A 17,352-nucleotide genomic window follows, 5' to 3' on the forward strand; every position below is an offset into this window, starting at 1 on the left:
ATAAAATAAAATAAAATAAGCTGTAGTTAAAAGAACAAACAAAATCATATGTAGTTAGAGTAACCATTTACAGACATATACACAGTTACAATAACTGAGCAACATTCATATTACATACAAAAGTAGATTTTAGCATGACAGTAAGCTCTATCTGCTGTTCATTATTAATAAATTTTTGAAATCCTTCAGCCTTTGAAAGACAAAATAATAAACACACCAAAGTGTCTTACAATTTTGTAAATAAGTTCTGTGAATTTTAGTTGCATTTTGTTCAAATTCAATTGAGAAGCTGAAAGCAAAATATTCAAAGACTAGAATCTAATACAATATCAGCTTTTAACGCTATTAGCAGCTGCAAGTTTTAAAAATAGATCTTGCAAACAGAGAGACGTTAGAGTTTATCCTTTAAAAGTTAAGGGGGAGATGGGTGAACTATATAAATATTAAAAGTATTTGAGATTTTCAAACTACAAATTTTTGAAATTGTTAATTTGCATTTAGTTGTAGTTTTTATTCTTAACTGAATAAATTTTTGTATTTTAGCAGAGTAATAGGCTTGTCAAAAGCTTTAATTTTCAACATCTAAGTCTGGTAAAAACTTAATATATTTGATGAGATATTTCTTACAAAAATTGTTAGAATAGGTACTCTTGTGTCAGAAACATAGTGCATGGAAAAATATTGGTGTTGATATATCTATAATATAATAATGTAGGATATAATATAAAATGTAGGATATCTTCCTTTAAGCAGAATTTTCTCTGGGATAATACTTAAAGAGTTACAATGCATTTAAAATATTTTATCTCAGAGAAAGTACTAATTGAAAGTGATAATTTTAAAATGTATTCATTTTATGTTGCATTAATAATAAAAATGCAACTTGAAGGAATATTACAGACTATTTTATGAAAATATTAAAAATAAGAAGGCCAGAGCAAGATGGCAGAGTGGAAGGCTCCACCGATCATCCTGCCTGCAAGGACACCAAGTTAACAACTCATCTACACAGAAAAACACACAGCTTCATAAGAACCAAAAATCAAGTGAGCACTCATAGTACCTGCTTATAACTCAGTATTGCTGAAGGAGGCACTGAATCACTGATACCATCCCTCCTCCATCCCCAGCAGCAGATATGTGGTGCTGAGAGCATCTCTGGGCACTGGGGGAGGGAGAACACAGCAACTGTGAGGTATTGAACTCAGTGCTGTCTTGTTAGAGCAGAAGCGAAAACTGGACCAAGTGCTGCTGACGCTGGCCCACAGAGGGAGCATTTAAACCAGTACTAGCCAGAGGGGAATCTCCCATCCCAGCTGTCAGAACTTGAGTGCCTGCAAAACCTCACCACAAAGGGCCAAAGTGCTCTTGGTCTCTAAGTGAACTTGAAAGATAGTTTAGGTCATAAGGACTGCAACTCTTCTGCAAGTCCTAGGACTGAACTAGGCGCCCAGAGGCAGTGGACTGTGGTGGCACATGACATACTGAGACACCAGCTGGGACAGCCAAGGGATGCTAGCATCACCCCTCCCCTAACCCTAGGCTGCACAGCTTGTGGCTCCAAAAGAGACCCCTTCCTTCTTCTTGAGGAGAGGAGAGGGAAGGGTGGGGAGGATTTTGTGTTGCCTCTTGGATACAAGCTCAACCATAGCAGGATAGGGCAATGGTCAGAGTCATGAGGACCCCGTTCCAGGCTCTATCTCCCAGACATTTCTAGACACACTCTAGGCCAGAAGGGAATCTGCTGCCTCAAAGGAAAGAAGATAAATGCTTGCAGTATTTATTATCTACTAACTGAAGCACGCTTGGGCCCTGAATAGCCAGCAGCAAAACCCAGGTACCACATTGAGGGCCTTGATGAGCCTCTGAGACTTGCCGGCTTCAGATGAGTCTCAGCACATTACCAGCTGCCATGGCTATGGGGCAAAACTTCTGCTTGAGAAAAGCAGAGGGAACATTAAAGGGAATTTGTCTTGTACCTTAGGTACCAGCATGGCCACAGTGGGGTAGAGCAAAAAGTCGGATGTTGGGGTTCCTGATTCTAGGGCTTGGCTCTTGGACAGTATTTCTGGAACTGCCTTGGGCCAGAGGGGGAGCCCACTGCTCTGAAGGGCGAGTCCCAGGCCAGGTAGCATTCACCACAAGCTGACTTAAGAGACCTTGGGATTTAAGAGAACATAGGTGGTAGTCTGGCAGTACTCCTTAAGGAGTATGTTGAGGAGCATACCTCAACATAATAAAAGCCATATAAGACAGACTCACAGCTAGTATCTTATTTAATGAGGAAAAACTGAAAGCCTTTCCTCTAAGATGTGAGACATGACAAGGATGCCCATTTTCACCACTGTTATTCAACATAATACTAGAAGTCCTGGCTAGAGCAATCAGACAAGAGAAAGATACAAAGGGCATCCAAATTGGAAAGAAGGAAGTAAAATTTTCCCTGTTTGCTGATGATATGATCTTATATTTGGAAAAACCTAAAGATGCCACAAGAAAACTATTAGAATTGATCACCAAATTCAATAAAGTTGCAGGATACAAAGTCAAAATACAAAAATCTCTAGCGTTTATATATGCCAACAGTGAACAATATGAAAAAGAAATCAAAAAGTAATTCAATTTACAATAGCCACACACAAAATATCTAGAATTAACTCAAGAAGTGAAAAACTCTATAATAAAAACTATAAAATACTGATGAGAGAAATTGAAGAAGACATCAAAATTATGATAAGTATCCCATGTTTATAGATTGGAAGAATCAATATCATTAAAATGTCCATGTTACCCAATCTATACATTCAATACAATCCCTATCAAAGTACCAATGACATTCTTCACATAAATAGGTAAAACAATACTAAAATTTATATGGAAGCACAAAAGACCCAGAATAACCAAAGCTATCCTAAGCAAAATGAACAAAACGGGGGGAATCACATTACTTGACTTCAAATTACACTACAGAGGTATAGTAACCAAAACATCATAGTACTGGCATAGAAACAGAAACAGGGACCAGAAACAGAAACAGGGAAAAAATAGAGAACCAAGAAACAAATCCAGACACATATAGTGAACCCACTTTCAACAAAGTTCCCCAAAACATACACTGGAGAAAATAGTCTCTTTCAATAAATGGTGCTGGGGAAACAGAATACCTATATGCAGACAAATGAAACTCGACCCCTATCTTTCACTACATACAAAAATCAAATCGAAGTGGATTAAAGATTTAAATCTAAAACCTCAAACCATGAAATTACTACAAGAAAAGTGGGGAAAATCTCCAGGACATTGGTCTGGGCAAAAAATTTTCAAGCAATTACACACAAGCACAGGCAACCAAAGCAAAAATGGACAAATGAGATCACATCAAGTTTCAAAGTTTCTGCCGAGCAAAGGATACACAATCAAGCAAGTGAAGAGACAACCCACAGAATGAGAGACAATATTTGCAAACTACCCATCTGATAAGGGCTTAATAACTAAAATATGTAAGGAGCTCAAACAACTATATAGGAAAAAATATAATAATCTATTCAAAAGATGGGCAAAAATTAGAACAGGCATTGCCCAAAAGAAGACATACAAATGGAAAACAGGCATATGCAAAGGCGCTCAACATTATTGATTATCAGAGAAATGCAAATCAAAACTACAATGAGATATCATTTCACCCTAGTTAAAATGGCTTATGTCCAAAAGATAGGAAATAAAAAATGCTTGTGAGGATGTAGAGAAAAGGGAGCCCTTATATACTGTTGATGGCCATGTAAACTGGTATAACCAAGATGGAGAACAGTTTGGAAGTTCCTTCAAAATACAAAAAATTGAGCCACCATATAATCCAATAATCCCACTTGGGTTATATATGCAAAAGAAAAGAAATTAGTATATTAAAGAGATACATGAACTTCTATGTTTGTCAAAGCACTGTTTACAATAACTAAGATTTGGAAGCAGCCTAAGTGTCCATCATCAGATGAATGGATAAAGAATTGTGTTACATATACACAATGGAGTACTATTCAGTCATAGACAAGAATAAGATCCAGTCATTTGCAAGAACATGGCTGGAACTGGAGATCATTTTATTTTTTTAGTTTTATTTATTTATTTATTTATTTGAGACAGAGTCTTGCTCTGTTGCCCAGGCTGGGGTGCAGTGGCGCAATTTCGGCTCACTCCAACCTCCACCTCCTGGGTTCACGCCATTCTCCTGCCTCAGCCTCCCAAGTAGCTGGGACTACAGGTGCCTGCCACCACGCCCGGCTAATTTTTTTTTTTTTTTTGTATTTTTAGTAGAGATCATTTTATTAAGTGAAGTAAGCCAGACACAGAAAGACAAACACGGCATATTCTCTCTTATTTGTGGGTTCTAGAAATCAAAACAATTGAACTCATGGAGATAGAGAATAAAATAATAGTTACTAGAGGCTTAGAAAAGTAGTGGAAGGCTAAAGGAGAGGTGGGTATGGTTAATGGGTACAAAAAATACTTAGAAAGAATGAGTAAGATCTACCATTTGATACACAGCAGGGTGACTATAGACAATAATAACTGTACATTTTAAAATAACTTGAAGAGTGTAATTGGATTGTTTACAATTGAATGGACAAATGCCTGACAGGATGGATACCCCCGTCTACATGACATGTTTATTTCACATTGCATGTCTGTATCAAAACATCTCATGTACCCCATACATACATACACCTACCATGTACTCACAAATGTTTAAAATAAAAGAAATTAAAAATTAAGACCATATTAAAAATAAGTATAGGCTTTTAACAATACCATTTATGCAATATAAAGACGTCTACGAACAACTAAAAACACTGATTAAATTATGCTACTACACAGTGAAAATTATTATATTACATTTTGTGTTTAATCAAAATAAGCTTATTTTCCTTTCCATGTAAACAAATACATATTAGTTTACATTTAAACTATATTTTATCTTCAGAAAAATTTAGACATTACTTAACTTACAAAACTCCCAGTTCGATAGTGACAATTTGCTGGTTATTAAAATACATTTTTTAAAATGTATAATTTAATTTTTAGTATCTTTTGTCTCATTCAGACATGACCTAGTATTGTTGATAATTTATAGGGCCACTTTATCTAACTAAGTTACTGAAAGTACTTCTAGTTTTTTGCAATCAATAGATAAGAGCACAGAGATAATTGCAATAAATTTTGTAGCCTCTAAACATTTTCTCATTCTGTATTTACATTTTATTTGATTTTTAGTTTATATTTTAGTTATTGATACATATTAGGCCACAAGTACTAAAATTGGGTCTTGATTAGCTAGATATGATTTGCAGTTGTCAGTTCTCTTATACAATTTATTTACTTGAAAGTCCAATGCTAAATATAAGGTTTTATTTTGAGAATTTTGCTCACAACTGTGTGTATGTGTGTGGGTGTGTGTGTGTTTGTGTGTGTATTTCCTTTATCCTTCAGCTCTTAAAGAGTAGGGACATTTAAAAATTTTGTAGTCATCAAAGTCTTCTTTATTTGAGAAAATGTTTAAGAAATGCATTTAAATACACATATTTTGGAATTATTGCCATCAGAAGCAATATTTCACTTGGTTCCATGAACTCCCTGAAGAGCATCCACAGATGTTCAGATCATTAGCAAGACCTTGGAGATTTAGAGGCCTTTCAATAATTCTTAATAATACTATAGGTGTTTTTTTAAGATCATACTAAATAAAGACACTGACAATTTAATTTTTTAAAAAGAAAATAATAAAATATATTTGAAGGGTTTGAAGGATCCACAGGGCAGAATAGATGATGTATAAAATGAGGTTTGTGAGTTGTTCTTCTTCATTAAATTTTAGTTCACTATTTTTCATTACTCAATTCAAAGCCTCTAAGAACTTCTTTTTTATAATATAAGTAATAGAAGTTGGTACAAGTGGGACAAAAAATGGGACTTCTGATATTGGATCTTGCTGTAAAATAAAGACTGTAAGTTTATTTTCCCTCTTGTTAAAGCCAAAAATGGCCATTTTGGGTTATCATCAAGAATGTAAATTCCACCCAAATGAACATATAGGGAACGAAAAAATGTAAGTTGATAAAACATGAAACACAACAATTTAAAGAACACTTTGAAAAAATATTTAATAGTTACATTAATGAATATTTTTAAATAAATTTATAATATTTGTTTTCTTTTTCCTTACATAAGAACTAAAATAGTTTTATAATGTATGCCTCTTTGTTCTGACACTCATGCATGAAGTATTTTAAAGTGCATAGTTACTAAAACCCAACCCGTTCATAAGCTTTTGAAATATTTAATTAATATTTATGTACAATTTTTTCATCACAAGACAATAATTTTTCTCCATTTTCCTGTGTTTTGATGTTACAGGGATACATTTTTCTTTCTAGTTAATGTAATAAGAAAAGTTAATGAGAATGCATTTTTAATAAACATATCTTAGAATCAAACATTAAAATCCATCCCTAAGGGTTATAATTGTGAAATGTTCTAACTGCACACATAATCAATTTTGATACTCCAAAATAAATTTCAATATCAAAAAATAATATTGCTTAACTAGTCTCTTTTTTGTGTATATATATTATGTGCAATTAACTTTGGTAGATTGGGAAGATAGCTAGCTTCTGGTGGGAGTCTATTATAGTGAACTGGTCTCATAGGCACATTCCAGCTACCTGCACTGCCTTAAACATCAAAACCCTCAAGGGACCAATAAAACCAGGTACAGATCATAAATCCAATTACTGTTACTAAATAATAATGAGAAGCTGGCATGTCATGTCCCAACATAACTAGTGACATTCTGGTAACCAAGTATCACTTACATGTGGTTTATACATACCATAGTGTTCCTCACAGATCCCCAGAATGCTCCAGGCAGTTCTAGGGATTAGCATGTGGTCAATCCAGGCCAGCAGATACTAACTCATATGTTATAATTTCAGCTGTTTAAAGCACTTCATGATGTAGAAACACTGCAGCCGTCACAATCTCTTACCAAGTGGCCCCATCTCCCTCTCTAGTTTTGTTGGTTTACTTTCCTACTGCTCCCAGCCCTGGGGCCCACTGTGCTTTACCTAGCTTTGTGATGAAGGCCTTCTAATTCTTCCTCCAAAACCTGAACCTCCCTCACCTTCAGGCCTTTGATACTCTTCGCAATGCTTTCTACACAGTCTTTTTGTGAGACCACCCCTTCTCGTCACAGATCTGTACTCACCTTCTCAGGGAGACCTTCCTTCAGCATTGTCGGGGAGGAAACCTTTCTCCCGTATCCTGCTGGAATCTCTGGCTGGGCCTAAGAATTAAACTGACATAAAACATATTAACAGGAGAAAAGAATACAACTTTTTTAAGACGCTGGGTGGCATGTTCTAAACTCCTTCAACATCCTACCTGTGAGAGTCTGCCTCATGGCAGGGCACACAGGCTGATATATTATTTCTCCTCTGTTTCTCCCATTTAAATGGAAAGCACGTGAGATCAGAAACAGTGTATTCCTAATTCCTTAAACTATGTTTGTCACATGTTATTCTGGCTTACATCTGCCAATTTACATTTACATTTACATTTACATTTGTAAATTGATAACAATGAATTTACCTTATTAGCCTCACCACTTAGACAAGCAAAACAATTAGATTTGAAAAAATAGTTTAAATACTGAAGCCATTTTACATGTATTGGTGGATATTATGTATATTCAGAATGATCCATACACACTCAGTGATTGTGTGATCAATGTCAGCACTACAAAGGTCATCAAAGAACCACCTAATTTTTAATTACTGTTGATATTGAAAGGTTGATAAGATCAAACCTAGTCGTGTCTCCAGGCTTTCATGTTGTCAATGTCTCATGAAAACATATAGGCCATATCTTGCATTTTCTATTAATATGACAAACACCATGCTTTTGAAGCCATCTTTTCCTAGTTGCTGACATAGCTTAATGGCTGTAGAGAGTCTATATTTGCATCATTTTATTGTTTTTTTCTTCTTCTTCTTTTTAGGTTTCAAAAATATCTTGAAAAATGACATAGAAACTGAATAATACTCAAAGAAAAAGACATTCCTCACCTTCCGATTAATGTACAAATTATACATAAAAGGAACTTTTACAGTAGTTGATGTTTTTATTAGCAATAATAGAGTTTATCATCTGCTTTGGGGAAAATCATTTGGAGAATTCATTTTCTTCCCCATTTTTTCAGGTTAGCCAAGCCTAACTCTTCTTTTCAAATCACACTGAAACTTGAAGAATTAATCATTTGGGGTAGATGATGCTCCAGAGTGCTTTTGAGAATACTAATCACCTTTAAACCCATGGTGTTGCTCTGAACAGGAGGCCACCAATCCTGGCCTGAGCCATAATTCAAATTTTTCTGAGCCTTGACCACTAGTTCTAGTGACAAATGGAACAGATCCTACAAACTACCTTGCACAAATAATGCTTTTGGATTGCTTGTTGTACTCACTTGCAGAGCTGAAAGACCCATTTGTCTTCTAACCCTTAAGGACAAAAATGCATTAGTCTTTCTACTTCTAATCCAATCAGTGCCATTTTTCCTCTTATGAGTGAATGGTTGTACGGAAGCTCTGTCTGTCATTTTAACCACTGGCTTATGAAGGCTTTCAGTGTGATTCAGAACTCTATATTCTCCTGTAGCCTTCATCACAGGACTTTGGTTGAAAAGAAAAAGGTAGATACCTCAGAATAAAGCTGTTTTTAATCTTAGTGGTGTCTTAACTTTATATAGCACGTCAAGGAATAAAATCACTATGTTAAATGATCTATATGGAAGAATAACAGGTAATAATAACAAGTAATAATAAAATAATAAAATTTTATAAAATTTTAATTTGTTAAATTAAAATGTTCTAATTAGTTTGAAAGGCAGCATAGTGTATCAGTCAAGACCATGAACTCAGAACGCAGACACCTGGGTTTAAATCTCAACCAGAGCCAAGACCTCACTGTGGGGCTGAGGGCCAATTATTTAATTATCTTGTGATGATCACCTCTGTTTCCTCAATTACAAGATGTTAATAAGAGTAGGTATGTAAGTGACAGATTTAGGTATCCTATGTTTCTGATTACCTCAAATATGTATCTATGTTTTACCTCGTGTAGATTTTAAATTATTTACGGAAAAATTTGATGAATCAAAATGTGCCCAATATCAGTTTGCACATACTTTGTGTCTGACAAATGACAATTAAGTGCTTGATTTTTAAATTTAAAAAAGCCAAATTTATTATTGATTTTGTCATACAAATTTTGTGCTGACCATGATGGCAGAGTTTTGCTAATTGGGAAAATATTCTTTAAAATTATAAGAGAGATGTTCTTGGTAGCCAGCCACTTCTGAACATACTTGTTATAAACTTCCAGGAAATTTTGCTATGACTGTTGCAAGTAAGGCAAGAGGGTATATAATAAAGAACTACATTGGCAGAGTAACCCATATGTCCTTCTCTTGGTCCCAACTTAGATGGTATCTCACAACCAGGAGTTCTGATTTTGGATCCTAGCTTAGTACCCTCCTTAGTACTGGTTACTTTCTTCTTTGGCACAGTGGCCAATACTTCAGCAAGAGAGAGTTAGACTAAGAGGAGTTAGACTAAGAGTATAGAATGATAATAGCTCCTATTGAACTGCCAAGTTGGCAAGTGATTTAATGAAAGATACATTGCATCAGACAAAAAGAAGATGCAAATCAGATTAATTAAAGAGAATGTGGAATAAGTTCTAGGCAAATGTTGGCATACAACATTCTAAATTTCCCACTCTATTTTGGGGCTAAAAATGATTTCATGTTTGCTCTACTATTGTTAGATGTTAGTGTTCTATAAATGTCAACAAGGACAAGTTGGTTAATAGCATCCTTCATAAAAACATATAGGCCATATCTTGCATTTTCTATTAATGTGACAAACACCATGCTTCTGAAGCCCTCTAAGTTTCTATTTACTCTATTAATTAGAGAGGAGAGTTGAAATCTTTGAGCATGACTTTATATTTTCCTATTTTTTCCTTGCAGTTATATCAATTGTGTGCCATATACCTTGAAGCTCAGCTACTAGATTTATAAACATTTAGATGTTCATGTGTTCTTATTGAATTGATAACTTTATTATTTTAAAATGACCCTCTAGAAATGCTCTTTATTCAAAATCTACTTTGTCTTATAATAATATAGCCATTCCAGATTTCTCCTGATTGTTGTTAGCAAAATTTTAGTTATATTTGCTAAATAAAAAAGTTCTAATTATACTTAAAGTGAGTTTCCTGTAACAGCGTATAGGTAGGCCTTGTCCTTTTTATCCAATACGGCAATCTGCATTTTAATGGGCATTGAAACCACTTAATCTAATGTATTATTGACATCTTCGAGTTTACATAAATTTACTATCTTGCTATTTCTTTTCTATTTGTCATACTTGTGGTTTGTATCCTCTTTCCTGTTTGTGTGTGTGTGTGTGTGTGTGTGCCTTATATGTATAAATCAATGATTTTTTTTAACTGCTCCTTGCAGAGAAGGGCTACCCCATAGGAAGTGTGCTCAGAGTAGCCCCAATGACTTTTCATAATTATGTTTTATCAACTTTTTTGGTTTATTAGCTAGGATGTGTATATGTGTATGTATGTTTGTTATATTAGTAGTTGCTTTATGATTTATAATATATATCTTTAACTTTTTATAATCTACATCTAATAATATTATACCATTTATGTGTAGTGAAAAAACCTTACAAAGATATGTTTTTATTTATAATTTCCTGACCTTTGTGCTGTTGTTTCCATGCTGTTGTTTCCATGTGCTGTGTGTCTATACGATCCACAATACATTATAATTATTTTTAGATAGCTATTACCCTCAAACATATTTAAATAAGAAAATTATTTTACATTTAACTATGTAATTATCATTTATGCTTTTTGATTTTCTTTATTTTCTTGTGTAGATCCAGATTTCTATCTAGTATTATTTTACCTCCATTTCAAACACTTCCTTCTACTGGCTATAAATTCTGTCAATAACCCTTTGTTGAAAATGTCTTTATTTTATCTACATTTTAAAATACATTTCTACTGGGTAAAGAATTTTAGGTCAAGAGTTATTGCCTTCAGTACTTTAAACTTTTTGTTTCATTATCTGATGATGCTCGTATTGTATCTGATAACAAATGGTCTTTTTTAAAAATTTACTTTGTGCATGATAGGTATGTTTTTCTGGCTGCTTTTAAGATTTTCTTAAATATTTTGTAAAGATGTTTTAGGTTTTAAAAATACTTTCTTAAAATGAATGACAAACATATTTTAAGCATTTTGGGTATGATAGGCTTTGGTCTACTTTTCTTCATTTTGTTGTGCTTCAGTTTCTTAACCTTCCTTGATTTTGGAGTTTAGTGTTCTTCAACTTGGACAAATTTCGGCTATTATTTCTTCAGTTTTCTGTGTGTGTTTGGTCCTGTTTCTCTCCCTCTCCCTTGGGAACTTCAATTACATATAAATCAGACCAACAACTTGAAGTTATTCCATATCTCACTGATGCTTTTTACCTTACTCCAATCTTTTTCTCTTTGATTTTTACCATAGTTTCTATTTATTTTCAGATCAATTAATGCTCCCTCCTTCAATGTTTAAGCTTTTGTTTTTCCAGATTAGTGCATTTTTTTTTACCTCAGATATGAAAGCTTTTATTTATAAATGTATGATTTGGGACTTTTTAAATATTCATGTCTTTAGTTACCATGAGCAATCTTTTTTGCTGGCTTCTTGAAGATATAATAATAACTATTTTAATAATTTTGCTCTTAATAGCTTCACCATTTCTGTGTCATAATTTATTGATTTTTTTTTCAGTATTATGAATTATCTTTTCCTTCTTCTTTACCTTACTGGTAAATCTCAACTGAAGGACATATATTAAGAATTGGCATTTTTGGGGTCCTGGATACTTTATATTCCTATAAAAAGTATTTAGCTTTGCTCTGGGATATAATTAAGAAACATGATGTATTACCATATTAGTTTTTAAGTTTGTTAAGGACCAGAATAACATTTATTCCATGGTCAATTTGAATAATTATCATATTTTAATAATATCAAAAATACTTTTCAATATACTCTCTATCATGGCTCATGAATTACAGGCTCAGCATCCCAAATCTAAAACAATCTGAAATCTGAAATGAGAAACATTTTTGGTCCAAAGCATTTAGACTAAGGGATATTCAAATTGTATCAGGTTTCCTCTCTAGCTTGTAAGAATAGGCACTATGCCTTATCCTGACTCCAGTTATTTTTGCATATAATTTTTTGAGGCAGTTCCCCCCATAATTTTCTCTCTGTAAAGTACTCTACTCTCTGGTGGTCTGCCCTGGGAACTCTAACAGCCTTGGTCTCTCCGGATTCCCAACTCAGTTCCAGCTCAACTCAGTAAGATCCTTTGCTTCATCTGGATTGCTACTCCTTATGTTGCAGCCTGGAACTTTTCTCTAACCAGTAACTAAACTGGGCTTTGCTGATGGAAAATCTGGGACATTCACTCTCAGAGATCATTTATTCTTAAAAACTGTTATTGACTCAGGATCAAGTAGAACCAAAGTTTTGACAGAGCTATCATTGTACAAAGAAATTTTGAATAAGATGTATTTTCAAAATGAATTATTGAAACTAAATGAAAGTGACAGGCTCTAGAAAAAAAAGAAAAATGCATTATTCTAAAAGCAAATGTAGCTTTTAATAGAAAAGAGCCAAAGATAAATTAGAATTATTCATTTAAGTCAAAGAACTGCTAGGGCAATTTTAATGGCTGTTTAATCTATTAATGGCACTAAAAGAGACTCTTGATAATCATTAAATCAAGGTAGTCTCAATTAAACTATAAGGATGTAGAACTAAAAAAAGGTAATATGATTTGCTGCAAGGTGATATGATTTGCTGCAAGAGTGCTTAATTCTCCTTATTAATTCTGGGATCTGGTCTCTATAACCATATTACATAAATTACATAAGTAAATGATGTTAGTGAAGACATACTTAAAAATAATCACTAGAAAATATACTATATAGTTGGTTACTCAATTTATTCGTATCTAGGAACTTTTACCGTATCACTGAAAACTTTTGCGCCATTTAGAACTGAATTGCCCCTCAAGTCACATATTTGAAAATGGATCTGACAAAAGAATTATCTAAAAACTGGAAGTAAATGCGGAGCTTACTATTTATGCCAGCATCAGTTCTCAAAGTATGCTATGTTCTTATTGCTAAGTCTGAGAGAGAACAGGTGTATTTAATTTGTGTTGATTCAGAACAGAAGACAATATAATTTGTCATGCAAAATAATATCTATTATAGTGTCATTGTGTTATATAGCTGTTACATAGACTTTGTGATCTGGACTAGCTAATGAGAGTAGAAAGATTTAGCTAAAGATAGAGTCATATACATGATATGTTTCTAAAGGAGCTTGACTGAGAAATGGCCTCTTTCCTTTATTATTAGAATGTATTGACATTTTTTCATGCCACATTCAGCAATTTCATTTTTTAAAATGCAAGCTATATTCCTACACTTTATTCTGTTTTTAATAATTTGAAGAACATTTTTATGAATTTCAGAAGTTGCTCATAATTTTTATAAATTATTACCATATAGTAGTCTAGTTTTAAACAATAGACACAGAATTCTATATGGACACAAATAGTAAGTATATTTTTCTATTTATTAGGTGTTATTTCTACTTCATATGCTAACATTCTGAAAAACAGTAAATGACCTCTTTATACATTTATCTTTTTTTAACATTAAAGGTTTTCCAATATACCTTATGCCTCTAAAAGGAGTAATTTCAACATGCTAACTAATTTTCATAATTGTAAGCTGTCCAAGATAGCAGAAAGTGCTTGTTAGATTCTCAGAATGTATCCTTTGTAGTCTCTGCCATTTATTTGTTATTTGACTTGAGGCTCTTTGAATTGATCAAACTGTATCTAGTTGTTCACAAAAGGCAATTGGAATTGCAATAACTGTGACAACTGTCTGAAAGGGTGGTTTCTAGAATAAAATTATGTAGAATGGATAAAGATGTATTGAAAGTCACAAGATTTTTTCAAATTAACACTGACTGAGAAAAATGAAGTGTCGTTGTTACTTGCTGAGGTTAGTGCATTGAAATTGGAGAGAAGAAAAATGAAAGCAATTGTCATATCACAAAGAGGACTTTGATTCTGATCATTTTATGTTATCTGGTCAAATTTGGGTATTTCAAAAGAAGAACTCTCTACAGTGTCTTAATTATGTTATAAAGTGTACAGAGCAGCTCAGCTTGTTCCCACATTAGTTGCTATTTATGGTGCATTACTGAATTCTGCCATATTATGTTGAAGATTCAAAAAGAGCATTGATAACACATCACTTAAATGTGACACCTTAATATTGCCTTCTTATTGCTAAAAGTGCTCATAAAAATTTGATGAGATTAAATTGGTACCTTTTTACTTACTTTGGCTATTAAATTCAATTGATATTTGATCTTTTTATAGAAAGAAAGGAGGCAAAGTATAACTTTCAAGGTTTTTTTTTTTCTCCCTGAGGACTAATAAAACTTGCAAGAAAGATTCAACACAACTAAACAAATTGGATGCAGCAAGAACATCGCTTTCCTTGCCTTAATATCAAACACTTCTCCTGGTGCAGCAAAAGCTTAAGTGTAGGTTTAACCCTGTAACTTCACTTCCACTCAGAAGTTTTAGAGAAAAATTGTAACTGGATGACACAGTACTCATTTTCCTTTTTATTCCCTTCTTTCAAAATGTACAGCTTACTTCATCACAGCCTCATTATTAGAGCCTTTTCTTATGCATTACCTGTAGTTATCTCTTCGGTCCTATGCCAAAGATGAACAGTTTACTTATCTCTACCTTATAAAATCTAGTTATTCACTGAAAAATGTTCCTTGAAAATACCTACAGGATGAATGAGAACAAGTTATATGAAAATAGATAAGCTTCATTTAACCTCAACATCAAAGGATATGCTGAAATCAAAGAAATTTTAAACGCCGAATAGGTATTATAAAATACATGTTTGAAAGCCCCTTCAGAACTTCATAAAATCAAGAAAGAAGAAATGGATGAGTCTTTAACAATTCACAGAGCCAGTTTCACAACTTCCTGGCCTTGTGGCTTAGCTATACGAAGTAGATGAAAAATAGAAAGCTTTTATTCATCATTCTTGTTGTTCTCCAACTAAAGTCCTTTAAACAGAGAGGAAACGCAAATCCAAGTTGCCTACTTAAAAAAAAGTCTTCAAATTGACATTTCAGTGTCTTCATACATTGACCTCTAAAACAGTACAACGTAATAAAGGTTGTTGGGTGAAGGATAAAGACAAGCAATAGCTTTATAACATACTCATAAAAGATGCCACAATACTGCCATCTACAGCTTCAATATTTGCCATTTTTAGATATTACAATGTCTGTTTCATGTTTTCAAATAAAAGGAACATGTGACTTATGTCCTGTCTTTAAGTGATTTTATGGAAATGTATATATCACATAGTGTTTGAATACAAATAAGAATTTCTTACATGATGTTATATAGTATGTTACATAGAAATAAGTATATGATTATCATTCAGTACGTATAATAAATTTACCAAACTGTATTTTGCTTTTTAAGGTTTATTTTTAAGATGTGAGTTGAGAGTCATGCTAGGTGAACTGCTATTAATAAAAATATAAGTGGATTTCAGGATAGAGATGAAATTTTAACAACAAATCAATTTATAATTATTTACATACAACTGTAATTAAGGCTACTTATAATGTTTATAATTCATATGAAATTTACTCCACCATACTATATATTTCAGTTTTGATAATGGTCTGCTTGAAGAAAAGGAAAGAGAAAAAAAGGAGACTCCAAAATATTTTTCCTGTCAAAGAGACACACCAAGAAGACTGTCACTGCTCCAGTTTCTTTCAAAAGTCATTGCTTGCCCTTGACCTTAATGCAACCTCATGTTAAGATCTATGGAGGTGAACAGACTGTATTAGAGACTAATCTACCTTCAGGATTCTAGTGTCTTCTCAGACCCTCTATCGAAGAACTGGGATCAAATCTCACCATCATTTTCAGCTCCTGGAACACCTGGGTGAAAGAGCTTGGTGAGAAATAATGCAACCAGTCTTCCAATTGTAAATCGAGCAGCCTTTTTTGTTTGATTGCTTTATTTAATGGATGTGATAGAATAAATTTAAGAACTGGGCATATATCTATGTTCTGAATTTTGTGGTTAAATCTTATTATTTGTTTCTGTTGTTGTTGTTTTATTTTGTTTTGTTTTTGAGATGGAGTCTCGCTCTGTCACCTAGGCTGGAGTACAATCTCACTGCAAACTCCACCTCCCGGGTTCCAGGGATTCTCCTGCCTCAGCCTCCCAAGTAGTTAGGATGACAGGCATACGCCACCACGTCCAGCTAATCTTTTTGTATTTTTAGTAGAGATGGGATTTCACCATGTTGGCCAGGCTGGTTGAACTCCTGACCTCAGGTGATCTGCCCTCCTCGGCCTCCCAAAGTGCTGGGATCACAGGCATGAGCCACTGAGCCCAGCCTGTTTTTCTATTCAAAAGTAAATACTATTTTGCTATTTTATTTTTGTTTTATATTTAATGAGAATGCATATTGTACCACCCTTCCTTTGTTTTAATTGCCTGAATCTGTGGGACAGATTGGCCCATACTACCCTTTGACTGTGTTGATTCTGTCTGGTACATTGATTCTGACTTGTTACTATACAGAGAACTCACTAAGGAGAATTCTTTTAACTTTTATTGTAAGTTCAAGGCTACAAATGCAGGTTTGTTACACAGGCAAACTTGTATCATGGAGGTTTGTTGTACAAATTATTTCATCACACAGGTATCAAGCCTAGTAACTATTATTTTTCCTGATCCTCTTTCTCTTCCCACCCTCCACCCTCCAAAAGACTCGTGTGTGTTGTTTCCCTCTGTGTGTCCATGTGTTCTCATCATGTAGCTCCCACTTAAAAGTGAGAACATGTGGTATTTGGTTTCCTTTTCCTGTGTCAGTTTGTTAGGGATAATGGCCTCCAGCTTCATCCATGTCCCTGCAAAGAACATGATCTTGTTCTTTTTTATGGTTGTATAGTATGCCATGGTATGTCTACACCACATTTTCTTTATCCAATCTATTACTGATGGGCATTTAGGTTGATTCATTGTCTTTGTTATTTTGAATACCGCTGCAATGAACATATGTGTGCAAGTGTCTTTA

General features: G+C 33.8%; 1 long non-coding RNA gene across 7 annotated transcripts in view; it reads right to left on the reverse strand.

The window, feature by feature from the left end:
* The window catches only part of LOC103882673, a 176,374-nt gene that overhangs the window by 78,253 nt on the left and 80,769 nt on the right, over window positions 1-17,352 (reverse strand). For all 7 annotated transcript variants that reach the window (XR_004183351.1, XR_004183349.1, XR_004183348.1 and 4 more), the window contains exon 3: window positions 7,259-7,348. This is a non-coding gene — a long non-coding RNA (uncharacterized LOC103882673). The remainder of the gene's footprint in view (window positions 1-7,258; window positions 7,349-17,352) is intronic.

The sequence above is a fragment of the Papio anubis genome, chromosome 4 (genome assembly GCF_008728515.1).
Source record: "Papio anubis isolate 15944 chromosome 4, Panubis1.0, whole genome shotgun sequence".
Taxonomy (NCBI): domain Eukaryota; kingdom Metazoa; phylum Chordata; class Mammalia; order Primates; family Cercopithecidae; genus Papio; species Papio anubis.